Genomic DNA, 27,366 nt, shown 5'->3' on the forward strand with positions numbered 1-27,366 from the left:
GTAGGTGAAGAAAGGTTGCTTTAATCAGGAAGCCAGCATGCTGGGAAGACAGTGGACTAATGTTTCAAAGATCATGTTCCCGGTCCAGGAGGTTTGGGAGTGGAGGGTGCTTTAAAGGGGAAGGCATGAGAAAAGGGAGGGCGGCTGAGTGCAGGAGAAGCAGGTGCCCAAGCAGCTGGTAGTATGCGGACATGACCCTGAACAGACTTGCTGGCACCCAGGGCAGCTATTTTCCAATGTAGGCAGGCCTTATCTCCTGGGAAACTTTGGTCCTTCACTCCTCGAGGCCAGTGGTCTGCAAATCCCAAGGGAAGTAGGTTAGTTCTGCTACAGATCATGGGACTTAGGTCAATAAGCAAGGGGGTACACATGCTTGGAGCACATGAACCCTTAAACCTGGTGGAGGGCTGTCACAATGCCATACTGCTTTCATTACTGCGGTTTTGAAATGTAGTTTGAAATCAGGAAGAGTGATGCCTCCAGCTTCGTTCTTCTTGCCCAAGATTTCTTTGGCTCTTTGACATATTTTGTGGTTCCACCCAAATTTTAGAATTCCTTTTTCCCCTTCCCTGAAAAAGACCATTGGAATTTTGATGGGGGTTGCATTGCATATATAGGTCATGTTGAATAGTACGGATATTTTAACAGTATTAATTCTTCCAACCCATGGACAGGGGATATTTTTTCATTTATTGGTGTGTGCTTCAGTTTCTTTCATCAATATCTATCTCATGGTCTTAGTCTAAAGATCTTTCCCCTCCTTGATGACATTTAGTCTAATTATTTTGTTTCTTTTTCTTTCTTTCTTTTTTTCAGAGAAGACTGAATTCTTTTACTTAGCTGTAAACGAGTTAGTTGCAACATAATTCCTTTTCCATGTGAAGAGCTCTCAATAGGTTCTTAAACAGCAGAAAAACATTTGCTGTTCAATTTCATTGAGAATCTTCCACAGAAACCATCCCAACAGAGTGAGAGTATCACAATGTTTCGGTCCCACTCTAAGTATACTATTTTAAAGTACACTTGAAATGTGTACAAATTCAGAGGTGTAAGAAACTTCAATAGATACAGAGTTTAGGAAGGTGAAGGCTGTGAATGTCCCTTTTCATTCAATGCATCCTTTTTTTTTTTTTTTTTTAAAGATTTTATTTATTTATTTGACAGAGAGAGAGAGAGAGAGTGAGAGCAGCAACACAAGCTGGGGGCATGGGAGAGGGAGAAGCAGGCTTCCCACCGAGCAGGGAGCCCGATGCCGGCCTTGATCCCAGGAATGACCTGAGCTGAAGGTGCTTAACGACTGAGCCACCCAGCACCCCTCAATGCATCCTTTATTTTGCATTCTTCACACATAAGCGGCCGTTCCTGCTATTTCCTGGGACAAAAAAGAGCAGATCGTCCAAGGAATGAAATTTACTCTGGCATTCTCCTGGGTATGGCATTTGCAAAGCCGAATGCCAAGATACCAGCAAGTGCATCTTTGGGCAGTACTCCAAAACTACAGGCTCTGCTTTCTTGGTGGTGGCAAATGGGGACCTGGGTCTTGCTTCCCATGAGTAGACACTAAAGCCATCGTGCTTTATCTTTGCTTCTCTTCTGGTTGAGTGGACTCTGCTTATTCCTTGACCCATAGTCTGTGGGGGCTGGGGGTTGCCTCCCAAGCAGCATCTTTGGTGCCCACAGAGCAGAGTTCCCTTGCCTCTGACCCTACAGACTGGACTACTCCCTGCCTCCCCGGTGCCTGCTTCCACCCTCAGGGCCCCGCCAGGGCAAAGCATTTCATTCTTTCTGATGCCATTGGAAATGGGATTCTTTTATTTGTTTTCCAGGTAGTTTGCCATAGGTTCTCTGTTAGTGGATAGAAATGCACTGATTTCTGTAGATTGATTTTGCATCCTGCAGCTTCCTTAAATTTGTATATTAGTTCTGACAGTGTTTCATGGAGCCTTTGGAGTTTTCTCTATAGAAGATCATGTCATCTACAAACAAAGAGAATTTTACTTCTTCTTTTCTGGCATGAATGTCTTTTATTTCTTTTTCTTGCCTAATTGCTCTAAGACTCTCAGTACTATGCTGAACAGAAGTGGTGAGGATGAGCACCCTTGTCATGTTTCTGATTCTAATAGAGAAGCTTTCAGCCTTTCACCACTGAGTATGACGTTAGCTGTGGGCTTGCCATAGACAGCTTTCCTTCTGTTGAGGACCAGCATGGTAGATAGTTTTCTAATCTTGTAATTTCTGTATACAAATTTGTCTTTGCACAAAAAAATGCCCACTGATTAGAAAGGAGAGCACTCCTGCATGTTGGTGGGAATGTAAACCGGGGCAGCCACTCTGGAACACGGTAGAAAGGTTCCTCAAAAAGTTAAAAATAAAACTACCCAGTGATCCAGCAAGTGCTCTCCTAGGTATTTACCCGAAGGATACAAAAATCCTAATTCAAAGGGATACACACACCCAGTGCTTACAGCAGGATTATTTACAATAGCCAAACTATGGAAAGAGCCCAAATGTCCATCAGTTGATGAATGGATAAAGATGATGTGGTGTATATATATATACATATAATGGAATATATATATATGTATACATAATGGAATACTACTCAGCCACGATAAAGAATGAAATCTTTTCATTTGCGACAATGTAGGTGGAGCTAGAGTGTGTTATGCTAAGTGAAATACGTCAGTCAGGGAAAGAGAAATACGCTATGATTTTAGTCATGTGGAAATTAAGAAACGAAGCAAATTAGAATAGGGGAAAAAGAGAGAGAGGCAAACCAAGAAACAGATTTTTAACTATTGAGAACAAGCTGATGGTTGCTAGAGGGGAGGTGAGTGGGGGAATGAGTGAAATAGGAGATGGGGATTAAGGAGGGCACTGGTTGTGATGAGCACCAGGTGTTGTATGGAAGAGTTGAATCAGTATATTGTACACCTAAAACTAATATTACCCTGTATGTCAACTAACTGGAATTTATTTTATTTTATTTTATTTTAAAGATTTTATTTATTTATTTGGCAGAGAGAGACACAGCGAGAGAGGGAATACAAGCAGGGGAAGTGGGAGAGGGAGAAGCAGGCTTCCCGCGGAGCGGGGAGCCTGACGCGGGGCTCGATCCCAGGACCCTGGGATCATGACCTGAGCCGAAGGCAGACGCTTAACGACTGAGCCACCCAGGCGCCCCTATTTTATTTATTTTTTAAAAGATTTTATTATTTATTTGAAAGGGAGAGAGAGCACAAGCAGGGGGAGAGGCAGAGGGAGAAGCAGACTCCCTGTTGAGCAGGGAACCCAATGGGAGGCTGGTTCTCAGGGCCCCAGGATCATGACCTGAGCCGAAGCAGACCCTTAACTGACTGAGCCACCCAGGTGTCCCAACTAACTGCAATTTTTTAAGAAACCTAAAAAAATGTGCCCACTGACCAATTTTTATGTCACTGAAATAGTTACACTGGCATAAGGTCTAGACAACAAGTTCGTATGTGCCTCTTGTGATGATGCAATATAAAACCCAGGACGCATTCTTGCCACAAAATATAACCTGAAACTATTCAATATTTGAGATTCATTTTCCAAATTATAGGAAATACAGGGTTTAGAGAAGCCAGTGAAATGACACCATAAGGAAACAAAGTCAGAATGTGGGCGTTCTACTGGACATGTCTGATCTGGTCTTTTCAAAGAGTCTCATGAAAAAAAATTGAGGGGGTAGAGGGACTGTTACAGAATGAAGTATTTTGCTTACTGAGTTTTCAAAAATCGAACACACCCATGTATCTAGCAGCTAGATCAGGAAACAGAACATTGCTGGCACCCTAGAAGTTGCTGCCCTCTTCCATTTATAAATTTCTTTTCTTTCTAAGATTTATTTATTTGTTTGAGAGAGGGGAGGGGCAGTGGGAGAGGGAGAGAAATCCTCACGCAGACTCCCTGCTGAGCTCGGACCTGACATGGGGAGCGATCCCAGGACCCTGAGCTGATGACCTGAGCCAAAATCAAGAGCCGGCTGCTTAACCGACTGAGCCACCCAGGTGCCCCCCATTTACAAATTTCTAATGTTGAATCGCCTTACTTTGCTGGGACAATTGGAACTTAGTCACGGCGTACTGTCTTATTCTATATACTGTTGGATTTGGTTTGAGAATACCTTGTCTAGCATTTTTCCTTTATGTTCATGAGTATGATTGGCCTGATATTTTCTTCTTTTTGTACTTTTTCTGTTATTCCTATTTCAATTTAAAGGTTATACTAACCTCAGAATGAGTTGGGTGGGGGATATTCCCTCTCTACTCTATGGATGACTTTGTATGTTTTTGAGATGATCTGTCGTGAAAATTCTGCAGAACTCTGAAAAAACTGTGCGGAACAGGAGACACCCCAGGGCAGAACTATAGTGCCAGTCCGACCAGGACCCCGACTGCAACGCCAATGATGGACGCCACAGGGAGGCCTGTGGTGCTTCTTCCATCTGAAATAAGAAGAAAAAGGGAGGGGAATGAGTCCCAAGTCAAATCTGGGGAAGGCAGGAGGGGCCGTGGGGGAAGAGCCTGGTTAGGGAGGAAGGAAAGGCCACTGAGGTCTGGGTGGTGTGTGTTGTCACCACAGTGTCCCCACCCCCTCGACCCTTGCACCATTCTGTTCCTCAGTGAAATCCTGGACTTGCTTTAATCCTCACGTTGTGCCCCCACCCAGGGCCGGTGCTGGCATCCTGTTTCTTTTCCTCTCACATTATGCCTCTTCCCCTGTGTCTTCTGTTCCATCGTCATTGATGGTCTTAGAGGGAGGCCCTTACCTGTTAACTCAACACTGATTAAAGAGATTAACATTAGCTGATGGCTTTTGAGGTCGGCCCTGTGCCAGGCACGTGGGAAATACTTTATGTTTATCTCATCTGCTGCTTCCCTGCCCATGAGGGGCCCAGGTGTCACCCCACTGTGCAAAATGAGCATCTGAGTGTGTAAAGGGCTTCAGTAAATCAGTGGGGGTCAGAGAGCTGGAACGTGATCAGACAACACTTAATCCCAATTCCCGGGGTCATTACAGCTAGTTACAAAAATGTTAATAACAAAAGAACAAGAGCTGCTAAGTTTGCTTGAGGCTGAATCTGTAAATGACGCTGTCTCAATTTCATCTCATGAAATCATTTTAACAACCCTCACAACAGCCCTAAGATCCAGCTGTTCTTTCCAGTTTTAGAGATGAGGAGACTGAGGCTCAGGAGGTTGAGCATCTTGCCCGAGGTCCAATAGCTGGTACATATTAGAACCAAGATGCTAGCAAGATTCGTCTAACTCTGGGGAATTTTATCCACATTGCCAGAGAGGCTCTGAAGGTGGGTCCCACCTCCTCCAGGCCTGCATCCACTTCACACCTCCTGCCAGTAAAATATAAAGGGAAGAAGAGGGAGAGGTCGAGGGTCACTCACAGTTCACATCCAGCCTGATGGGGTCACTTTGACTGGAACTGCCTGGGTTGGAGACCTCACACTGGTAATTCCCGGCATCCTCCCTCCTGACAGGGTCTATGGTGAGGGTGCTGTTGTCCTGGGACAGCTTCATCCTCTCTGTGAGCTTTAGACTCTGGCCATTGAAGAACCAGTGGATGGAGACCCCAGTGTTATCTGTGGAGCAGGTGAGGACCACAGAGTCCTTATCTTCTGTGACTATGGTGTTGCTGGCATGGAGAGAGGGCTTGGATATTGGCTCTGTGGGGAAACACAGGATGTCACTAAATGAGAATGGGCCTGGGGCCCAGGGCTATTCTCCTTCCTTTGAGATCTTGGACACTTCAAGGGCCCTAGCGAGCTCTGTAAAGGTGCCCCCAGAGGATGGCCCTGCAGAAGGATGAGTGTCTTTGTTCAGGTGACGATCTGTAAGGAGAGGGCTTTACCTCCCCCTCTGACCCTCCCCCATGTGTCTGCTCTGCCTGGACATCACTGTGGTATCAGCACCTGGAACCTCTTAGCCCACGTGGCCACCAACATCATTATCATGAGGAATTTTTTCCCATGGATTTCTGTGTAATTTTCTTGAACTTTTGTGACTTTAGAAGATCAGGCCTCATTCCTTATATACATTTCCAGGTATATTGGGCGGGGGGGAGAAGACTCGCAACCCTTCTATCTCTGTGTCCAAGGCAGCTTCATGTAAAGTAGGGAAGGCATTTGCACTGTTTTATTTACTAGGGAATGAGAGCCGCCTGCCCCGTCTTCATTACCTCAGGAATCAAAGAGTTTTCAATCTACAGGATTTCTCACTCTGAAGAAGACTTTTACTTACAGATCTGTGGATTGACTCTCATAGTGAAAAGCTTCTGTCGAGTGGCGGTTACTATATACAGAATACTGGCACCCTTACAAATAGAAGGAAACTACTGAATATAATAAAGGCCTTACATGAAACGCCCAGAGCTAACATCATCCGCCATGATGAAACACTGAAAGCCTTTCCTCTAAGATCAGGTAGAAGATAAACATCCCACTTTCACCACCCGTATTCAACACAGTACAGAAGTCCAGGCAAAAATAATTAGGAGGGAAAAGAAACCACAATGCAATCAAAGTGGAAAAAAAATAAGTACAGTTATGTCTGTTTGCAGAGGACATGAAATTTTATATACAACCCCCTAAAGATTCCACTAAAAACTGTTGAACTAATAAACAACTTCAACAAATTTGCAGGATACAAAATCAACATACAGAAATCACCGTGTTGCTAACACTAACAATGAAAAACACAAGAAAGAAATAGGAAAACCATTTTATTTGCAATAACATTAAAAAGAATCAAATACTTAGGAATTAACTTAATTAGTGAGTCAATAGACTGTATACGGAAATCTATAAAACATTGCTAAAAGAAATTACAGAGGACACAAATAAATGGAAAGACATCCCATGTTCATGGTGATGAAACTTAGTCTTGTTAAGATGACAGTGTTATCCAAAGAGATCCACAAATTCAGTGTAATTCCTACCAAGTTCCTTTTTTTAAGATTTCATTTTTAAGTACTCTCTACACCCAACGTGGGGCACAAACCTACAACCCCAAGATCAGGAGTCGCATGCTCCACCAGCTAAGCCAGCCAGGTACCTCCATATCAAATACTTAAGGAATTGCTTTGCAGAAATAGGAATTTCCAAAAATTCACACAGAAATTCAGGGGCCTCAAATAGCCAAACTTATTTTGAAAAAGAACAAAGTTGGAGGACTCCTACTTCCTGACTGCAGAGCTACAGTAACTGATAATAATGGGGTCTGGTATAAAGACAGACACAGAAACCAATGGAATAGAATAGGCACCCCGGAAACAAACCCTGTCACATGTGGTCCAACGATTTTCAAGAAGTCTGTCATGACCATTCAATGGAGAAAAATATCTACTCAACCAATGGTGTTGGGAACACTGGATAGCCATGCAAATGAATGAAGTTGGACCCGATCTTACATCATGTACAAAAATTAACTTAAATAGGTCAAACATCTAAACATTAGAGTCAAATAGTAAAAGTCTAAAAACAAACATAATACAAAAACTTATTGAAACTGGATTTCCCAATGATTTCTTAGATCAAAGCGAAGACAGTAAAAGAAAAAAAATAGATGAATTGTATTACATCAAAATGGAAAACTTCTGTGCATAAAAGACAGAATCCGGAGAGTGGTAGCAGTAGCTATGGAATGAATAGGATATAGGGATGAAATGTACAGCATAGGAAATATAGTCAGTGGTATTTTAATGGGGCTGCACGGGGTCAGATGGGAGCTACATTGTGTTGAATAGAGCATAACATAGAGAGTTGTCCAATCACTATTTTGTACACCTGAAACTATGTCACATTGTGTGTCAACTAAAGTTCACTAACAAAGAAAATGTGAGAGCAACCCATGCGTTGGAAGGAAACATTTGCAAACCATATCTGTAAGAGGTTAATATCCGGATTATATAAAGGACTTCTGCAATTCAAGAACAACAAAAAGCAACTTGAACCAGAGGCTCCTTCTTCTTCCCCATTTGCAAAGCCCCATTTTATGCATGGGGCTTTCTGGAGCTGAGAAGCTCACTCCCCACATTCCAGGCTGGACCCAAGGTCTGCCATGAAAAAATCAGAGAGCAAGGGGAGGAAACATCTGCAGACATGTAATGGGAGAGTTCAGGGACAGATTTCGGATTTGTTTGTGACATAAGCTAATGTCAATAGCTTCTAGGCTCTTTTCTGAAAGCCAGACAGACCTTCACCACAGCGATCCATGCAGATGCTCCAGGGATCCACTTACCAGAGACTGTGATAGTCTTGACTGTGGTCTTACTGAGGCGAGTGCCAGAGTTATAGGCGAGGCAGGTATACGATCCACCATCATTGGCAGTGATGTTGGGGATAAAGAGCTCCTGTGTGAGTGGCTGGGGCCTCCCACTGATAAACCAAGAATACTGTGCGGGCGGGTTAGAGGTTGCGTGGCAGGAGAGACTGGGGTTGGCCCCTGGATGGTAATAGGAGTCTGAGGGGGAAATGGTGGGGGCGTCCGGGCCATCTGGAGCAAACAGAATAAAGCCACAGGTGATGCAATCCAAGGGAAACCGAAGCTCCTGGTGTGTATTAGGGCCACAGTGTCCCACTAGGCTGGGTCCCAACCTCATTTTAAAAAGTCCGAAGCCCCCTGTGTTCACTGAGCCTGGGTCTGAGACATTCACCTGTTTCCCCTCTCAGGGAGAAGCAGCCTGTCCCCTCCCAGTCTTGGCTTAGGCTGGGCCTGCCCAGGTTTGCCTGGGACAAGAAGCCATGGCCAGCCTGGGGGTCCAGCTGAGAGTCATGGACTCGGACCCCAGAAGGATGGATGTGGCCTGGCCCCCGGCATGTGGATTTGGGCTGGCAGCCCGGGCCAGGTAGGAAGGGAAGTTAACTCACAGAGAACATTCAGGGTGAATGGGTCACTACGACCGGCACTCACTGGGTTCCAAGTTTCACACTCATAGGGTCCTGTGTCATTCCTCGTGACACCGTGTATAGTGAGAATCCTGTGTCGGGAGGCTCTTATTGTTTACTGACCACAGGTAGCTTGTGCTCTGAGTCTGAGGTCCACACATTAGTACAACAGAATCCACATTCTCCACGGGGTCGGAGTTGTAGCTTGCGATGTTAGGTTTGGTAACTCCGCTGTGCAGATAACAGAGAGCACATTGCCCTGGGTGGTACCTGTGATTCCTCCACAAGCATCTTGAATCAGAGTTGGCATCTCTCACCTCTCAGCCAACCTGAGGCCTCCAAAGATTAGGCAGGTGTGTGTAGCTCAGGACAAATGCATGAGGATCTGAGCACTAGGAGAAAGTAAAGCCCCTGCTCTGTGTGCTGACAGCAAGGCTGTCTCCAGTGTCAATCACATAGCAGCATTTGGTCCTGGAAGACACAGGACAGAGTCAGAGACAGCCCCGGACCTCTCCTGGCTCTGCACTGACCTGCCAGCCCAGCCTGGGGATGGGGGTCTGAGCAGAAATGACATCGGGGACAGCAGGACCAAGCCAAGAGGTCAGTCCAGTACTCAGGTCCCAGGGCCTGGACGGCAGCTCTGCCCAGCTGTTTGACAATGAGTGACATGAGGCAGTGACCCCATCCATGGCAGAGCCGAGTCCAGTGACCAAGCAGAGAGCGAGGGGATGAGCAGGAAGCAGGGGTGGTGAGGGAATGAATGATGCATCATCTCTTCAGAGAGGCGTCCTGGGTGCAGGATCCTAGCAGATCTGGCCAGCAGGCTCCCTGCCCTCCAGCGGGAGAGACACCGCACCGTTCACTCCTTCCCTCCTAACAAAAGCAACTGAGTTGCTCCCAGTCACCTCTGCTCAGGAGCCCTAACCCCATCGTGGCACAGACCCCCAGGGTCACTAGAATCAGCAGCCCCAACACAGGGGTCTGGGCAGGGGCTTTCTGTGCTGAGCTCTGGTGGGGATCCCAGAGGCCCCTCGGGACTTGTCCTCCTGGGGCGTGCAGAGTTCTAGATCCCTGAATCTGGATTCTGGGAAAGGAATTCTAATCTAATTAAGTTGTCTCCATTGTGTGTGTCCTGTACTAAATGCTCGAACCCCCCACAGGACATAATGCGGAAGGGAATGGAGGCCCAGTTCAGGCCTGTGAATCCTGTGTGTGTGAAGTAGAATTCACCCCACCCAACACCAGAGGTGAGAGAGGAATTACTCACGGAATACGCGCAGCTGTCCTGTTCCTTCATCAACTTGAAAATTTCTCTTTGTGATTTGTACGGTGTAGTATCCTGTGTCCTTCAGGTTGATGTTCTGGAACAGCAGGGATCCATTGGGGTATATTGTCTCTCTGCCGCTGTGTGCAGGCCCTGGGGTAGTTACATTTCTGCCTACTACATATGATGCAATTTGGCGGCTGGGCTCTACAGTTTCCCCTCGGAACCAGCCATAGCCTAGAGGATCCCCAGGCAGATTGTGGACGAGCAGAAGAACATCCTTCCCTTCGGCAACATTGGGCGGCACCGATTCCACAGTGACTTGGGCAGTGGTGGGCAGGTTCCAGAAGGTTAAGAGTGAGACTAGGAGGGAAGGGAGAAGACAGATCAGTATTTGGACCTATGTGTTGGGAGGGAAAGCTGGGGCCCTGGAGACAGAGCAGGTCCTAATCCCCCAGCCTTGGGATGTGTGTGTGAGTGTCAAGGTCACTTGACAGTGACCAGTGTGCTGGTCAAGGTCAGCGGCATGACCACACTACTTCAGGGCCTCTGAACTTAATTTCCTCTGTTTAGAACACTCTTCCTCACATGTCTGTCGCTCACTCCCTCCCTGCCCTTGGATACTTGCTCCCACTCAGGGGGTCCTGGGGAGAGGTCTGCCCTGAGCACCTCCTCTAAAGACCCTCTGTCTTCACGTTCTGACCTTTCCCTGCTCTGTTCCCTTCCTGGTGCTCGTCAGGACCTGACATCACATTCTAGACGTCTCTGTGTGTCTGTCTTCCTCCCCATAGAAGTGAGCTCGGGGAGGGCAGGGACTCGTCTGATCTGTGCTGTAGCCCAGGGATGGGGCAGGCTACAAATACCTGGGGGTGAATGAATGTGGCCCCAGGGCTCTCCAAGTCTAGCGTTTGTCTGTCAAGATCTCAGGTTGGTGGGAAGGAGCAGCGATTAGGGTCCCTGGTTGTTATCAGTTTTCAGAATTCAGTCCTCAGTGATGAGTAACTTGGGAAACAGCCCTTGGCTACCCACTTCCAGATCATGAGATTTTCCCGTTGCTGAGCCGGCTCCCCCGTCCTGCCCTGCTCCCCTGTCCCCTCTCAGAGCCCTGTCCTCCCCGGGAGACCCCAGCCAGCCTCTCTCTCCCATCCTCCCGCCCCCTCGCAGGGGATCATCCCTCTCACCTGCCAGCAGGACCTCCTGCCAGGGGACGCGTCCTCCTCGGGGAGGGCCCGACGGGGGCTCCATGGTGCCTGCTGCCCGATCCGTCCCTCCCTCTGGGGGAAGAGCTTCTGCTCCAGAAACGCTCAGGAGCACTGCCGTCCTGTCCTGTCAGCTCTGCCTTCCTTCCTGCCTCTGAGCTGAGCGGCCTCTGGGGGCAGGAGACTGGGCGGGGTCACGTGGGCCGGGGGTGGGGCCGCCTCTCCCTCTCCTGAGCCCAGGGAGGGTCGCAGGTCCTGTGAAAATGCAGATTCTGACTCAGCAGGTGTGGTGTGGACCCCAGAGTCTGCCTCTAACAAGCTCCCAGGTGATGCTGATCGTTCTGGCCCGGGGAGCACACTCTGAATAGCAAGGCTGTGGGGGACCCGGTTCCCTTAGAGGATGGCCCTTCTCCCTACTCCAAGATAGTGTCTGCTATGTCCTGGCCTTGAGTCTGTGGGCACCACACACAGAGCCCCAGGGTCCCCAAATCCAGGGGATTATTTCCGTTTGTAACAGAGAATCCCAGCTGGGCACCGGTCTCCCCAGTGTTCTCACAGCTCTGGGGAGTTTGGATTGACTCCTGGTAGCAAGGTCCCAGTGATGACTCTGGGGTGAGAAAGGAGCAGGCCGGGTGATGACTGGTGAGGGATGCACGGCCATCCTTGGGTGTCCCCAGCCCGGCCTCTGCTTCCAGGGACAGAGACCCAGGACCAGGTATCTCAGGAGCTCAGTTCCCAGGTGCAATGGGGGTTTCCTGCATGTCCTGGGAAGAGAGGAGGTGGTGGGAGGTTGGGTGGCTGGGGCCCCCAGGAAGGTTTTAAGGAAACCCTTCCTCAGGGTCTGTGGCTGAACTGTGGCCCCGAGACTGTCCATGTGCCCTGAGCGTCCTGGGCAGCCTGTGTGCTCTGCCTGGGGTACTTTCTTGTGGTCACCCTGCCTCCCCCATGGGTGGAGCCCGGCAGGGAATGGGAAGCTGCACACAGACCCCTGACAGATCAGGGTGCTCCTAGGGCCCTAGAAGGAGCGGGCAGGACAGACTTGGCACGTGGGAGGGACCCAGAAGTGTCTGTTGGAGAAAGGGATGGAAACCAGGCTCCTTCTCCACCTCCTTAGCGGAAGCCCGCTTCAGAGTTTAATGTCCTGTGTGTTGTCTGCATGTCCCTATGTCGCCCCCTGGAGGCTATTCTCGGGGCTGCACCAGGGATGCTGACCAGGCTCCCAAGATGTGAGTGGTTTCCCTCATGCATTTAATGAGTATTTACTGGGCTTCGTGACGTGTCAGGCCCTGGGCTGGGTCGTGGGAGCTCCACCGAGAACAGGACAGATGTGGGCCCTGGACTCGTGGGGTTTCCCTTGGAACAGGGCCACGGGCAGTCAGGAAATCATGGCACTGAGGAGTCAGAATGGAGAGAAGGGCCAGGAAGGGAAAGCGTCTGGTGCATCTGGAGCATGTCAGGGGGTCTCAGCTGATGGGGGGTCACTTGGAGCACTCCTGGGAAAGTGACCTTTTGTCCGAGACCTGAAGCGTGAATAGACTTTCGCCCTCTAAGGACAGAGGTGTGGAGGGACGAGCTGCCCATAGAGGGACCAGTCTCAGCGGGCAGACGCCTGGCTGGCTAGGGGCGCTGACGGGGTCCAGTGTGGGGAGCCTGGAGAGCCAGGAGGACGGTGACTGGGTGAGGCTGGGGAGGCTCAGACCCTGCTGGGCTGTGGGTGCTGAGGAAGGCGCCCAGGTGTAGAGCGCTCTGCCGCCCTCTGGTGGACTGTGCAGGAAATGCGGACGAAAAAGTCCCTCTATCCAGTTTTTTATTTTTTTTTAATTTGTACATTATAGACGTTAATTTTTAACCACTTTGTTGAATTATAGTTGACATATAAGAATTTCAACATATTGAAAGTATACAATTTAATATGTTTTGCCACGGGCATGCAGAGAAGTCATTCCTAGGTGAAGATACTGAATATGTCCCTTCTTCTCCAAAGTCTCCTCATGTCCTCTTTATTCTCTTCATTCCCACCCCTCTGACCCTCCTTCCCCATGTTCCCATGAAACCTTACATTTGCTTTTGCTGTTATAGATTAGTGTGCATTTTTTAGAATTTTGAAAATTTGAATCATACAATACGATTTGGGACCACAGTCAACATCTTTACTCAGCATGGTTTTCAAAAATAACTCATTGCTCCTTGTTATTGCAAATCTCCACAGTTTTTTTCTTTTTTATCCCTTAGTTGTATTACATTGAAAGGATGCAGAAAGTTTTTTTTAAAAATTCACACATTTATGGACATTTATGTTGTTTCCAGCTCTGGGCGATTACAAGTACACCTGCCAGGAACTTTTGTGCAGGAGTCTTTGAAGTGGGCGTGTGCTTTCATTTCTCTGGGGTAGAGTTCCACCCAGGACTGCAGTGAGGGAATCGCTGAGGAGGCACAGGTTTAGTTTTTTGAAGAACACACTACACTGTTTTCCAAAGTAGTTGCAATTGTACATTCTCCCTAGCAATGTAGGAGCGTTCCACTTGTCCCCCCCCCATCCTCAACAACACTTAGTTTGGAAAGTGTTTTTAATATTTTAGCCCGTCTACTGTATGTGAAGTGGCATCTCAGTGTAGAGTTTTAGTTTTGACTGTGAAATCATTTTTCATTTTCTTTTATCATTCTTTTACTTTATTAACAGCTCATATGAGATCTGTCCTCTGAATAGTGTTCCATTGTATGTATTTACAGCATTTTCCTCAATCATTAGTCTGTCGATGGACATTTAGGTTGTTTCCGTATCTCGGCTACTGTGAATAGTGTTGCAATGAACATAGCTGTGCTAATATCTCCTCGAGATCTTGATTTCAGTTCTTCTGGAGAAATGCCCGGAAGTGGAATTGCTGGATCTTAGTGTAGTTGTATGTTTAATTTTTTGAGGAACCTCCATACTGTTTTCCGAGTGGCCGCGCCAGTTTGCATTCTCACCAACAGGGTGCAAAGGTTCCAATTTCTCAACATCCTCACCAACACTTGTCTTTTTTTTTTTTTTTTTCAATAATAACCTTTGCAACGTGTGTGGTAATATCTCATGGTGGGTTAGATTTCCATTTCTCTTTTTACATATACCCGACTGCCACAGAAGAAATATCTACTCAAGTCTTTAACCCATTTAAAATCAGGTTATTTGTTGGTTTGTGTTTTACTATCCAGCTGTAGGAGTTCCTTACATATGTGGGATATTAACCCCTTATCTGATACATGGTTTGAAAATATTCTCTCCCAGTTGGTAGGTTGCCTTTTCATTGTGCTGATGGTTTCCTTAGCTGGGCAGAAGCTTCCTAGTTTGATACAGTCCCACTTGTTGATTTTCGTTTCTGTTGCATGTGCTTTTTGTTACCATATGCATGAAGTCATTGCCAAGACCAATGTCATCAAGCTTTTCCCCTATGTCTTCTTTGAGGAGTTTTATGGTTTGGGGTCTTATATTGAAGTCGTTCATCCATTTTGAGTTGATCTTTGTGTATGTGTAAAGTAAATGTGTAATTTCATTCTTTTGCTATGTGGATATCCACTTTTCCCAACATCATTTGTTGAAGAGACTGTCTTTTCCCACTGTGTATTCTTAACACCCTTGTCAAAGAAAGATCCGATGACCATATATGCAGGAATTTATTGAGGGCTCTCTGTTCTGTTCCATTGTTCTGTCTTTCTGTCAATACTCTTACCTGACTGAGACTGGTTGCAAACTCACGTTTGGCTGCTCACACCTCAAAAGTCAACACATGAGGGACAAGTGATGGTAGGTGAAGAAAGGTTGCTTTAATCAGGAAGCCAGCATGCTGGGAAGACAGTGGACTAATGTTTCAAAGATCATGTTCCCGGTCCAGGAGGTTTGGGAGTGGAGGGTGCTTTAAAGGGGAAGGCATGAGAAAAGGGAGGGCGGCTGAGTGCAGGAGAAGCAGGTGCCCAAGCAGCTGGTAGTATGCGGACATGACCCTGAACAGACTTGCTGGCACCCAGGGCAGCTATTTTCCAATGTAGGCAGGCCTTATCTCCTGGGAAACTTTGGTCCTTCACTCCTCGAGGCCAGTGGTCTGCAAATCCCAAGGGAAGTAGGTTAGTTCTGCTACAGATCATGGGACTTAGGTCAATAAGCAAGGGGGTACACATGCTTGGAGCACATGAACCCTTAAACCTGGTGGAGGGCTGTCACAATGCCATACTGCTTTCATTACTGCGGTTTTGAAATGTAGTTTGAAATCAGGAAGAGTGATGCCTCCAGCTTCGTTCTTCTTGCCCAAGATTTCTTTGGCTCTTTGACATATTTTGTGGTTCCACCCAAATTTTAGAATTCCTTTTTCCCCTTCCCTGAAAAAGACCATTGGAATTTTGATGGGGGTTGCATTGCATATATAGGTCATGTTGAATAGTACGGATATTTTAACAGTATTAATTCTTCCAACCCATGGACAGGGGATATTTTTTCATTTATTGGTGTGTGCTTCAGTTTCTTTCATCAATATCTATCTCATGGTCTTAGTCTAAAGATCTTTCCCCTCCTTGATGACATTTAGTCTAATTATTTTGTTTCTTTTTCTTTCTTTCTTTTTTTCAGAGAAGACTGAATTCTTTTACTTAGCTGTAAACAAGTTAGTTGCAACATAATTCCTTTTCCATGTGAAGAGCTCTCAATAGGTTCTTAAACAGCAGAAAAACATTTGCTGTTCAATTTCATTGAGAATCTTCCACAGAAACCATCCCAACAGAGTGAGAGTATCACAATGTTTCGGTCCCACTCTAAGTATACTATTTTAAAGTACACTTGAAATGTGTACAAATTCAGAGGTGTAAGAAACTTCAATAGATACAGAGTTTAGGAAGGTGAAGGCTATGAATGTCCCTTTTCATTCAATGCATCCTTTTTTTTTTTTTTAAAGATTTTATTTATTTATTTGACAGACAGAGAGAGAGTGAGAGCAGCAACACAAGCTGGGGGCATGGGAGAGGGAGAAGCAGGCTTCCCACCGAGCAGGGAGCCCGATGCCGGCCTTGATCCCAGGAATGACCTGAGCTGAAGGTGCTTAACGACTGAGCCACCCAGCACCCCTCAATGCATCCTTTATTTTGCATTCTTCACACATAAGCGGCCGTTCCTGCTATTTCCTGGGACAAAAAAGAGCAGATCGTCCAAGGAATGAAATTTACTCTGGCATTCTCCTGGGTATGGCATTTGCAAAGCCGAATGCCAAGATACCAGCAAGTGCATCTTTGGGCAGTACTCCAAAACTACAGGCTCTGCTTTCTTGGTGGTGGCAAATGGGGACCTGGGTCTTGCTTCCCATGAGTAGACACTAAAGCCATCGTGCTTTATCTTTGCTTCTCTTCTGGTTGAGTGGACTCTGCTTATTCCTTGACCCATAGTCTGTGGGGGCTGGGGGTTGCCTCCCAAGCAGCATCTTTGGTGCCCACAGAGCAGAGCTCCCTTGCCTCTGACCCTACAGACTGGACTACTCCCTGCCTCCCCGGTGCCTGCTTCCACCCTCAGGGCCCCGCCAGGGCAAAGCATTTCATTCTTTCTGATGCCATTGGAAATGGGATTCTTTTATTTGTTTTCCAGGTAGTTTGCCATAGGTTCTCTGTTAGTGGATAGAAATGCACTGATTTCTGTAGATTGATTTTGCATCCTGCAGCTTCCTTAAATTTGTATATTAGTTCTGACAGTGTTTCATGGAGCCTTTGGAGTTTTCTCTATAGAAGATCATGTCATCTACAAACAAAGAGAATTTTACTTCTTCTTTTCTGGCATGAATGCCTTTTATTTCTTTTTCTTGCGTAATTGCTCTAAGACTCTCAGTACTATGCTGAACAGAAGTGGTGAGGATGAGCACCCTTGTCATGTTTCTGATTCTAATAGAGAAGCTTTCAGCCTTTCACCACTGAGTATGACGTTAGCTGTGGGCTTGCCATAGACAGCTTTCCTTCTGTTGAGGACCAGCATGGTAGATAGTTTTCTAATCTTGTATTTCTGTATACAAATTTGTCTTTGTACAAAAAATGCCCACTGATTAGAAAGGAGAGCACTCCTGCATGTTGGTGGGAATGTAAACCGGGGCAGCCACTCTGGAACACGGTAGAAAGGTTCCTCAAAAAGTTAAAAATAAAACTACCCAGTGATCCAGCAAGTGCTCTCCTAGGTATTTACCCGAAGGATACAAAAATCCTAATACAAAGGGATACACACACCCAGTGCTTATAGCAGGATTATTTACAATAGCCAAACTATGGAAACAGCCCAAATGTCCATCAGTTGATGAATGGATAAAGATGATGTGGTGTATATATATACATATAATGGAATATATATATGTATACATAATGAAATACTACTCAGCCACAATAAAGAATGAAATCTTTTCATTTGCGACAATGTGGGTGGAGCTAGAGTGTGTTATGCTAAGTGAAATATGTCAGTCAGGGAAAGAGAAATACGCTATGATTTCAGTCATGTGGAAATTAAGAAATGAAGCAAATTAGAATAGGGGAAAAAGAGAGAGAGGCAAACCAAGAAACAGATTTTTAACTATTGAGAACAAGCTGATGGTTGCCAGAGGGGAGGTGAGTGGGGGAATGAGTGAAATAGGAGATGGGGATTAAGGAGGGCACTGGTTGTGATGAGCACCAGGTGTTGTATGCAAGAGTTGAATGAGTATATTATACACCTAAAACTAATATTACCCTGTATGTCAACTAACTGGAATTTATTTTATTTTTTTTTTATTTTTTAAAAGATTTTATTATTTATTTGAGAGGGAGAGAGAGCACAAGCAGGGGGAGAGGCAGAGGGAGAAGCAGACTCCCTGTTGAGCAGGGAACCCAATGGGGGACTGGTTCCCAGGACCCCAGGATCATGACCTGAGCCGAAGCAGACCCTTAACTGACTGAGCCACCCAGGTGTCCCAACTAACTGCAATTTTTTAAGAAACCTAAAAAAATGTGCCCACTGACCAATTTTTATGTCACTGAAATAGTTACACTGGCATAAGGTCTAGACAGCAAGTTCGTATGTGCCTCTTGTGATGATGCAATATAAAACCCAGGACGCATTCTTGCCACAAAATATAACCTGAAACTATTCAATATTTGAGATTCATTTTCCAAATTATAGGAAATACAGGGTTTAGAGAAGCCAGTGAAATGACACCATAAGGAAACAAAGTCAGAATGTGGGCGTTCTACTGGACATGTCTGATCTGGTCTTTTCAAAGAGTCTCATGAAAAAAAATTGAGGGGGTAGAGGGACTGTTACAGAATGAAGTATTTTGCTTACTGAGTTTTCAAAAATCGAACACACCCATGTATCTAGCAGCTAGATCAGGAAACAGAACATTGCTGGCACCCTAGAAGTTGCTGCCCTCTTCCATTTATAAATTTCTTTTCTTTCTAAGATTTATTTATTTGTTTGAGAGAGGGGAGGGGCAGTGGGAGAGGGAGAGAAATCCTCACGCAGACTCCCTGCCGAGCTCAGACCTGACATGGGGAGCGATCCCAGGACCCTGAGATCATGACCTGAGCCAAAATCAAGAGCCGGCTGCTTAACCGACTGAGCCACCCAGGTGCCTCCCATTTATAAATTTCTAATGTTGAATCGCCTTACTTTGCTGGGACAATCGGAACTTAGTCACGGCGTACTGTCTTATTCTATATACTGTTGGATTTGGTTTGAGAATTTCTTGTCTAGCATTTTTCCTCTATGTTCATGAGTATGATTGGCCTGATATTTTCTTGTTTTTGTACTTTTCCTGTTATTCCTATTTCAATTTAAAGGTTATACTAACCTCAGAATGAGTTGGGTGGGGGATATTCCCTCTCTACTCTATGGATGACTTTGTATGTTTTTGAGATGATCTGTCTTGAAAATTCTGCAGAACTCTGAAAAAACTGTGCGGAACAGGAGACACCCCAGGGCAGAACTATAGTGCCAGTCCGACCAGGACCCCGACTGCAATGCCAATGATGGACGCCACAGGGAGGCCTGTGGTGCTTCTTCCATCTGAAATAAGAAGAAAAAGGGAGGGGAATGAGTCCCAAGTCAAATCTGGGGAAGGCAGGAGGGGCCGTGGGGGAAGAGCCTGGTTAGGGAGGAAGGAAAGGCCACTGAGGTCTGGGTGGTGTGTGTTGTCACCACAATGTCCCCAACCCCTTGACCGCTGCATCATTTCTGTTCCTCATGGTGAAACCCTGGACTTGCTTCATTCTTCACATTGTCCCCTCACCCCGGGGCCAGTGCCAGGGTCCTGTTCATTTTCCTCTCACATTATGCCTCTTCCCCTGGGTCTTCCTTTCCATTTCTATCAATGCTCTTAGAGGGAGGCCCTTACCTGTTCACTCAACACTAATTAAAGAGAATAGCATTAGCTGACTGCTTTTGAGGTCGGCCCTGTGCCAGGCACGTGGGAAATACTTTATGTTTATCTCATCTGCTGCTTCCCTGCCCATGAGGGGGCCAGGTGTCATCCCCACTGTGCAAAATGAGCATCTGAGTATGTAAAGGGCTTCAGTAAATCAGTGAAGGTCACCGAGCTGGAACGTGATCAGACAACACTTAATCCCAATTCCCGGAGTCATTACAGCTAGTTACAAAAATGTTAATAACAAAAGAACAAGAGCTGCTAAGTTTGCTTGAGGCTGAATCTGTAAATGACGCTGTCTCAATTTCATCTCATGAAATCATTTTAACAACCCTCACAACAGCCCTAAGATCCAGCTGTTCTTTCCAGTTTTAGAGATGAGGAGACTGAGGCTCAGGAGGTTGAGCATCTTGCCCGAGGTCCAATAGCTGGTACATATTAGAACCAAGATGCTAGCAAGATTCGTCTAACTCTGGGGAATTTTATCCACATTGCCAGAGAGGCTCTGAAGGTGGGTCCCACCTCCTCCAGGCCTGCATCCATTTCACACCCCCTGCCAGTAAAATATAAAGGGAAGAAGAGGGAGAGGTCGAGGGTCACTCACAGTTCACATCCAGCCTGATGGGGTCACTTTTGCTGGAACTGACCCAGTTGGAGACCTCACACTGGTAATTCCCAGCATCCTCCCTCCTGACAGGGTCTATGGTTAGGGTGCTGTTGTCCTGGGACAGCTTCATCCTCTCTGTGAGCTTTAGACTCTGGCCATTGAAGAACCAGTGGATGGAGACCCCAGTGTTATTTGTGGAGCAGGTGAGGACCACAGAGTCCTTATCTTCTGTGACTATGGTGTTGCTGGCATGGAGAGAGGGCTTGGATATTGGCTCTGTGGGGAAACACAGGATGTCACTAAATGAGGATGGGCCTGGGGCCCAGGGCTACTCTCCTTCCTTTGAGATCTTGGACACTTCAAGGGCCCTAGCGAGCTCTGTAAAGGTGCCCCCATAGGATGGCCCTGCAGAAGGATGAGTGTCTTTGTTCAGGTGACGATCTGTAAGGAGAGGGCTGTACCTCCCCCTCTGACCCTCCCCCATGTGTCTGCTCTGCCTGGACATCACTGGAATATCAGCACCTGGAACCTCTTAGCCCACGTGGCCACCAACATCATTATCATGAGGAATTTTTTCCCATGGATTTCTGTGTGATTTTCTTGAACTTTTGTGACTTTAGAAGATCAGGCCTCATTCCTTATATACATTTCCAGGTATATTGGGGGGGGGGAGAGAAGACTCGCAACCCTTCTATCTCTGTGTCCAAGGCAGCTTCATGTAAAGTAGGGAAGGCATTTGCACTGTTTTATTTACTAGGGAATGAGAGCCGCCTGCCCCGTCTTCATTACCTCAGGAATCAAAGAGTTTTCAATCTACAGGATTTCTCACTCTGAAGAAGACTTTTACTTACAGATCTGTGGATTGACTCTCATAGTGAAAAGCTTCTGTCGAGTGGCGGTTACTATATACAGAATACTGGCACCCTTACAAATAGAAGGAAACTACTGAATATAATAAAGGCCTTACATGAAACGCCCAGAGCTAACATCATCCGCCATGATGAAACACTGAAAGCCTTTCCTCTAAGATCAGGTAGAAGATAAACATCCCACTTTCACCACCCGTATTCAACACAGTACAGAAGTCCAGGCAAAAATAATTAGGAGGAAAAAGAAACCACAATGCAATCAAAGTGGAAAAAAAATAAGTACAGTTATGTCTGTTTGCAGAGGACATGAAATTTTATATACAACCCCCTAAAGATTCCACTAAAAACTGTTGAACTAATAAACAACTTCAACAAATTTGCAGGATACAAAATCAACATACAGAAATCACCGTGTTGCTAACACTAACAATGAAAAACACAAGAAAGAAATAGGAAAACCATTTTATTTGCAATAACATTAAAAAGAATCAAATACTTAGGAATTAACTTAATTAGTGAGTCAATAGACTGTATACGGAAATCTATAAAACATTGCTAAAAGAAATTACAGAGGACACAAATAAATGGAAAGACATCCCATGTTCATGGTGATGAAACTTAGTCTTGTTAAGATGACAGTGTTATCCAAAGAGATCCACAAATTCAGTGTAATTCCTACCAAGTTCCTTTTTTTAAGATTTCATTTTTAAGTACTCTCTACACCCAATGTGGGGCTCAAACCTACAACCCCAAGATCAGGAGTCGCATGCTCCACCAGCTAAGCCAGCCAGGTACCTCCATATCAAATACTTAAGGAATTGCTTTGCAGAAATAGGAATTTCCAAAAATTCACACAGAAATTCAGGGGCCTCAAATAGCCAAACTTATTTTGAAAAAGAACAAAGTTGGAGGACTCCTACTTCCTGACTGCAGAGCTACAGTAACTGATAATAATGGGGTCTGGTATAAAGACAGACACAGAAACCAATGGAATAGAATAGGCACCCCGGAAACAAACCCTGTCACATGTGGTCCAACGATTTTCAAGAAGTCTGTCATGACCATTCAATGGAGAAAAATATCTACTCCACCAATGGTGTTGGGAACACTGGATAGCCATGCAAATGAATGAAGTTGGACCCGATCTTACATCATGTACAAAAATTAACTTAAATAGGTCAAACATCTAAACATCAGTCAAATAGTAAAAGTCTAAAAACAAACATAATGCAAAAACTTACTGAAACTGGATTTCCCAATGATTTCTTAGATATGACACCCAAAGCGAAGACAGTAAAAGAAAAAAAATAGATGAATTGTATTACATCAAAATGGAAAACTTCTGTGCATAAAAGACAGAATCCGGAGAGTGGTAGCAGTAGCTATGGAATGAATAGGATATAGGGATGAAATGTACAGCATAGGAAATATAGTCAATGGTATTTTAATGGGGCTGCACGGGGTCAGATGGGAGCTACATTGTGTTGAATAGAGCATAACATAGAGAGTTGTCCAATCACTATTTTGTACACCTGAAACTATGTCACATTGTGTGTCAACTAAAGTTCACTAACAAAGAAAATGTGAGAGCAACCCATGCGTTGGAAGGAAACATTTGCAAACCATATCTGTAAGAGGTTAATATCCGGATTATATAAAGGACTTCTGCAATTCAAGAACAACAAAAAGCAACTTGAACCAGAGGCTCCTTCTTCTTCCCCATTTGCAAAGCCCCATTTTATGCATGGGGCTTTCTGGAGCTGAGAAGCTCACTCCCCACATTCCAGGCTGGACCCAAGGTCTGCCATGAAAAAATCAGAGAGCAAGGGGAGGAAGCATCTGCAGACATGTAATGGGAGAGTTCAGGGACAGATTTCGGATTTGTTTGTGACATAAGCTAATGTCAATAGCTTCTAGGCTCTTTGCTGAAAGCCAGACAGACCTTCACCACAGTGATCCATGCAGATGCTCCAGGGATCCACTTACCAGAGACTGTGATAGTCTTGACTGTGGTCTTACTGAGGCGAGTGCCAGAGTTATAGGCGAGGCAGGTATACGATCCACCATCATTGGCAGTGATGTTGGGGATAAAGAGCTCCTGTGCGAGTGGCTGAGGCCTCCCATTGATAAACCAAGAATACTGTGCGGGCGGGTTAGAGGTTGCGTGGCAAGAGAGACTGAGGTTGGCCCCTGGATGGTAATAGGAGTCTGAGGGGGAAATGGTGGGGGCGTCCGGGCCATCTGGAGCAAACAGAATAAAGGCACAGGTGATGCAATCCGAGGGAAACCGAAGCTCCTGGTGTGTATTAGGGCCACAGTGTCCCACTAGGCTGGGTCCCAACCTCATTTTAAAAAGTCCAAAGCCCCCTGTGTTCACTGAGCCTGGGTCTGAGACATTCACCTGATTCCCGTCATAGGCTGGTGACCCTCCCAAGTAGGAGCAGTCCATCCCCTCCCAGTCTTGGCTTAGGCTGGGCCTGCCCAGGTTTGCCTGGGACAAGAAGCCATGGCCAGCCTGGGGGTCCAGCTGAGAGTCATGGACTCAGACCCCAGAGGATGGATGTGGCCTGGCCCACGGCATGTGGATTTGGGCTGGCAGCCCGGGCCAGGTAGGAAGGGATGTTACTCACAGAGAACATTCAGGGTGAATGGGTCACTACGACCGGCACTCACTGGGTTCCGAGTTTCACACTCATAGGGTCCTGTGTCATTCCTTGTGACACCATGTATAGTGAGAGTCCTGTTGTCCAGGGACAGTTCTAGTGTGGCGCTGGCCGGGAGGCTCTCATTGTTTACTGACCACAGGTAGCTTGTGCTCTGAGTCTGAGGTCCACACATTAGTACAACAGAATCCACATTCTCCACGGGATCGGAGTTGTTGCTTGCGATGTTGGGTTTGGGTAACTCCGCTGTGCAGACAACAGAAAGAACATTGCCCTGGGTGGTACCTGTGATTCTTCCACAAGCATCTTGAATCAGAGTTGGCATCTCTCACCTCTCAGCCAACCTGAGGCCTCCAAAGATTAGGCAGGTGTGTGTAGCTCAGGACAAATGCATGAGGATCTGAGCACTAGGAGAAAGTAAAGCCCCTGCTCTGTGTGCTGACAGCAAGGCTGTCTCCAGTGTCAATCACATAGCAGCATTTGGTCCTGGAAGACACAGGACAGAGTCAGAGACAGCCCCGGACCTCTCCTGGCTCTGCACTGACCTGCCAGCCCAGCCTGGGGATGGGGGTCTGAGCAGAAATGACACCGGGGACAGCAGGAACAAGCCCGGAGGTCAGTCCAGTACTCAGGTCCCAGGGCCTGGACGGCAGCTCTGCCCAGCTGTTTGATAATGAGTGACATGAGGCAGTGACCCCATCCATGGCAGAGCCAAGTCCAGTGACCAAGCAGAGACGAGGGATGAGCAGGAAGCAGGGGTGGTGAGGGAATGAATGATGCATCATCTCTTCAGAGAGGCGTCCTGGGTGCAGGATCCTAGCAGATCTGGCCACCAGGCTCCCTGCCCTCCAGCGGGAGAGACACCCACACCGTTCACTCCTTCCCTCCTAAGCAAGAGCAACCGAGTTTGTTAACATGTGGACACTGGGCTGGTTTCAGGGGCAGAGTCGGGAGGAGAAGGCAAGTCCTTTCCCTGACACCCCAGTGGGAGTGACAGCAACACAGCAGGAAACAATCAGATCTCAAGTCCAGCACAGGGAGGTGAGGATGGGCCACGTGAGGGTCGGCCGGATCATTCTGCCTCTGATTGCTGATGCAGGTCATATGGTTCTAGAGTAAACATGGAGTGAGCCTCCGGTTGCCGTCACTGCCCAGACCAGCATCCCTCCCTCTGCTGGAGGAGAGGACGGGGCTGTGTCTGCACACAGAGCCTGGGTAACTCTGATCTGCTGCTCACCAGTCTGTGTGACCCTGATTCAGTGACTGTGTCTCCCCGTGCCTCAGTTTCCCCTTAATGCAATAAGAATAATGGTAGATGATCTCTACTTGCCATGCTAGTGAATTACCCTTTAAACGTCCCGAAATACCTGACCTCAATTTGGTCTATAGCCGCTGGCTAATCAGATGGCGGCTATTCCGCTTGTCTCCACAAGAGAAGGCTCCCTGGGCCTGATTCTTGGTGGAGGAGGAGATGCCAGGACGTCTCTCTGCTCTGTTCCTCCCTGGGGTCCTGCCCTTCTACTGGTGTCTCCCAAGTCCCCACAGCAGTTGGCTAATGGACTGGGGACTCTTGTGTCTGTGCTGTCCATGCTGAGTCTCAGGTGAAGGACCAGGCTCTGCCCTCCCCAGATGTGGCTCTTGAGACTGAGCCCTGGCTGGTGACCAGCTCGGGCAGCTGGGAAATCATTGCTCCCAGGCAGCTCTGCCCAGGAGCCCTAACCCCATCCTGGCACAGACCCCCAGGGTCACTACAGTCAGGAGCCCCAACACAGGGGTCTGGGCAGGGGCTTTCTGGGCTGAGCTCTGGTGAGGATCCCAGAGGCCCCTCAGGCCTGGTCCTGAGTGGACCCTGCAGGGTCTTTCTCAGATGGTCCCAGAGTCTGGATTCTGGGAGAGGAATTCTGATCTTAGGATGTTTGTCTCCACTGTGTGTGTCCCGCACTAAATGCTCGAACCCCACACGGGACATAATGCAGAGGGGGATGGAGGCCAAATCTTGTCCTGTCCATCCTGTGTGTATGTGAAGTAGAATTCATCCCACCCAACACCAGAGGTGAGAGAGGAATTACTCACGGAATACGCGCAGCTGTCCTGTTACTTGTTCAACTTGAACATTTCTATTCACGATTTGTAGGGTGTAGTATCCTGTGTCCTTCAGGGTGATGTTCTGGAACAGCAGGGATCCATTGGGGTATATTGTCTCTCTGCCACTGTGTGCAGGCCCTGGGATAATTACTTGTGCATCTACTACATATGATACAATTTGACGCCTGGGCGCTATACTTTCCCCTCTGAACCAGCTAACCCCTACAAGATCCCCAGGCGCATTGTTGACTCGCAGAAGAACATCCTTCCCTTCAGCAACAGTGGGCGGCACCGATTCCACAGTGACTTGGGCAGTGGTGGGCGGGTTCCAGAAGGTTAAGAGTGAGACTAGGAGGGAAGGGAGGAGATGGATCAGTGTTTGGACCTATGTGTTGGGAGGGAAAGCTGGGGACCTGGAGAAGGAGCAGGTCCTAATCCCGCAGCCTCGGGGTGTGTGTGTGAGTGTGTGTCTCCTGCTGGTCAAGGTCAGCGGCATGACCACACTACTTCAGCGCCTCTGAACTTACTTCCTCTGTTTCCAACCCTCTTCCTCACATGTCTGTCGCTCACTCCCTCCCTGCCCTTGGATACCTGCTCCCACTCAGGGGGTCCTGGGGAGAGGTCTGCCCTGAGCGCCTCCTCTAAAGACCCTCTGTCTTCACGTTCTGACCTTTCCCTGCTCTGTTCCCTTCCTGGTGCTTGTCAGGACCTGACATCACATTCTAGACGTCTCTGCGTGTCTGTCTTCCTCCCCATAGAAGTGAGCTCGGGGAGGGCAGGGACCCCTCTGATCTGTGCTGTAGCCCAGGGGTGGGGCAGGCTGCAAATACCCGGGGCTGAATGAATGTGGCCCCAGGGCCCTCCAAGTCTGGTTTTGTCTGTCAAGATCTCAGGTTGGTGGGAAAGGGCAGTGTTTAGGGTCCCTGGTTGTTGTTACCAGTTTTCAGAATTCAGTCCTCAGTGATGAGTAACTTGGGAAACAGCCCTTGGCTCCCCACTTCCAGATCATGAGATTTTCCCGTCGCTGAGCCGGCTCCCCCGTCCTGCCCTGCTCCCCTGTCCCCTCTCAGAGCCCTGTCCTCCCCGGGAGACCCCAGCCAGCCTCTCTCTCCCATCCTCCCGCCCCCTCGCAGGGGATCATCCCTCTCACCTGCCAGCAGGACCTCCTGCCAGGGGACGCGTCCTCCTCGGGGAGGGGCCGACGGGGGCTCCATGGTGCCTGCTGCCCGGTCCGTCCCTCCCTCTGGGGGAAGAGCTTCTGCTCCAGAAACGCTCAGGAGCACTGCCGTCCCGTCCTGTCAGCTCTGCCGTCCTCCCTCCCTCTGAGCTGAGCGGCCTCTGGGGGCAGGAGCGCTGGGCGGGGTCA

General features: G+C 47.4%; 1 pseudogene across 1 annotated transcript; it reads right to left on the reverse strand.

Annotated features, from left to right (window-relative positions):
- On the reverse strand, positions 1-27,366 carry LOC118550678 (cell adhesion molecule CEACAM6-like; annotated as a pseudogene). Its single transcript, XR_013444092.1, has 9 exons — positions 27,151-27,366; positions 25,989-26,348; positions 23,883-24,161; positions 23,235-23,493; positions 9,475-9,480; positions 8,906-9,145; positions 8,277-8,531; positions 5,426-5,704; positions 1-4,468 (listed from the first exon to the last, which is right to left on the reverse strand). The product of XR_013444092.1 is annotated as a cell adhesion molecule CEACAM6-like (transcript).

This window comes from Halichoerus grypus, chromosome 15, assembly GCF_964656455.1.
Source record: "Halichoerus grypus chromosome 15, mHalGry1.hap1.1, whole genome shotgun sequence".
Classification (NCBI taxonomy): Eukaryota; Metazoa; Chordata; class Mammalia; order Carnivora; family Phocidae; genus Halichoerus; species Halichoerus grypus.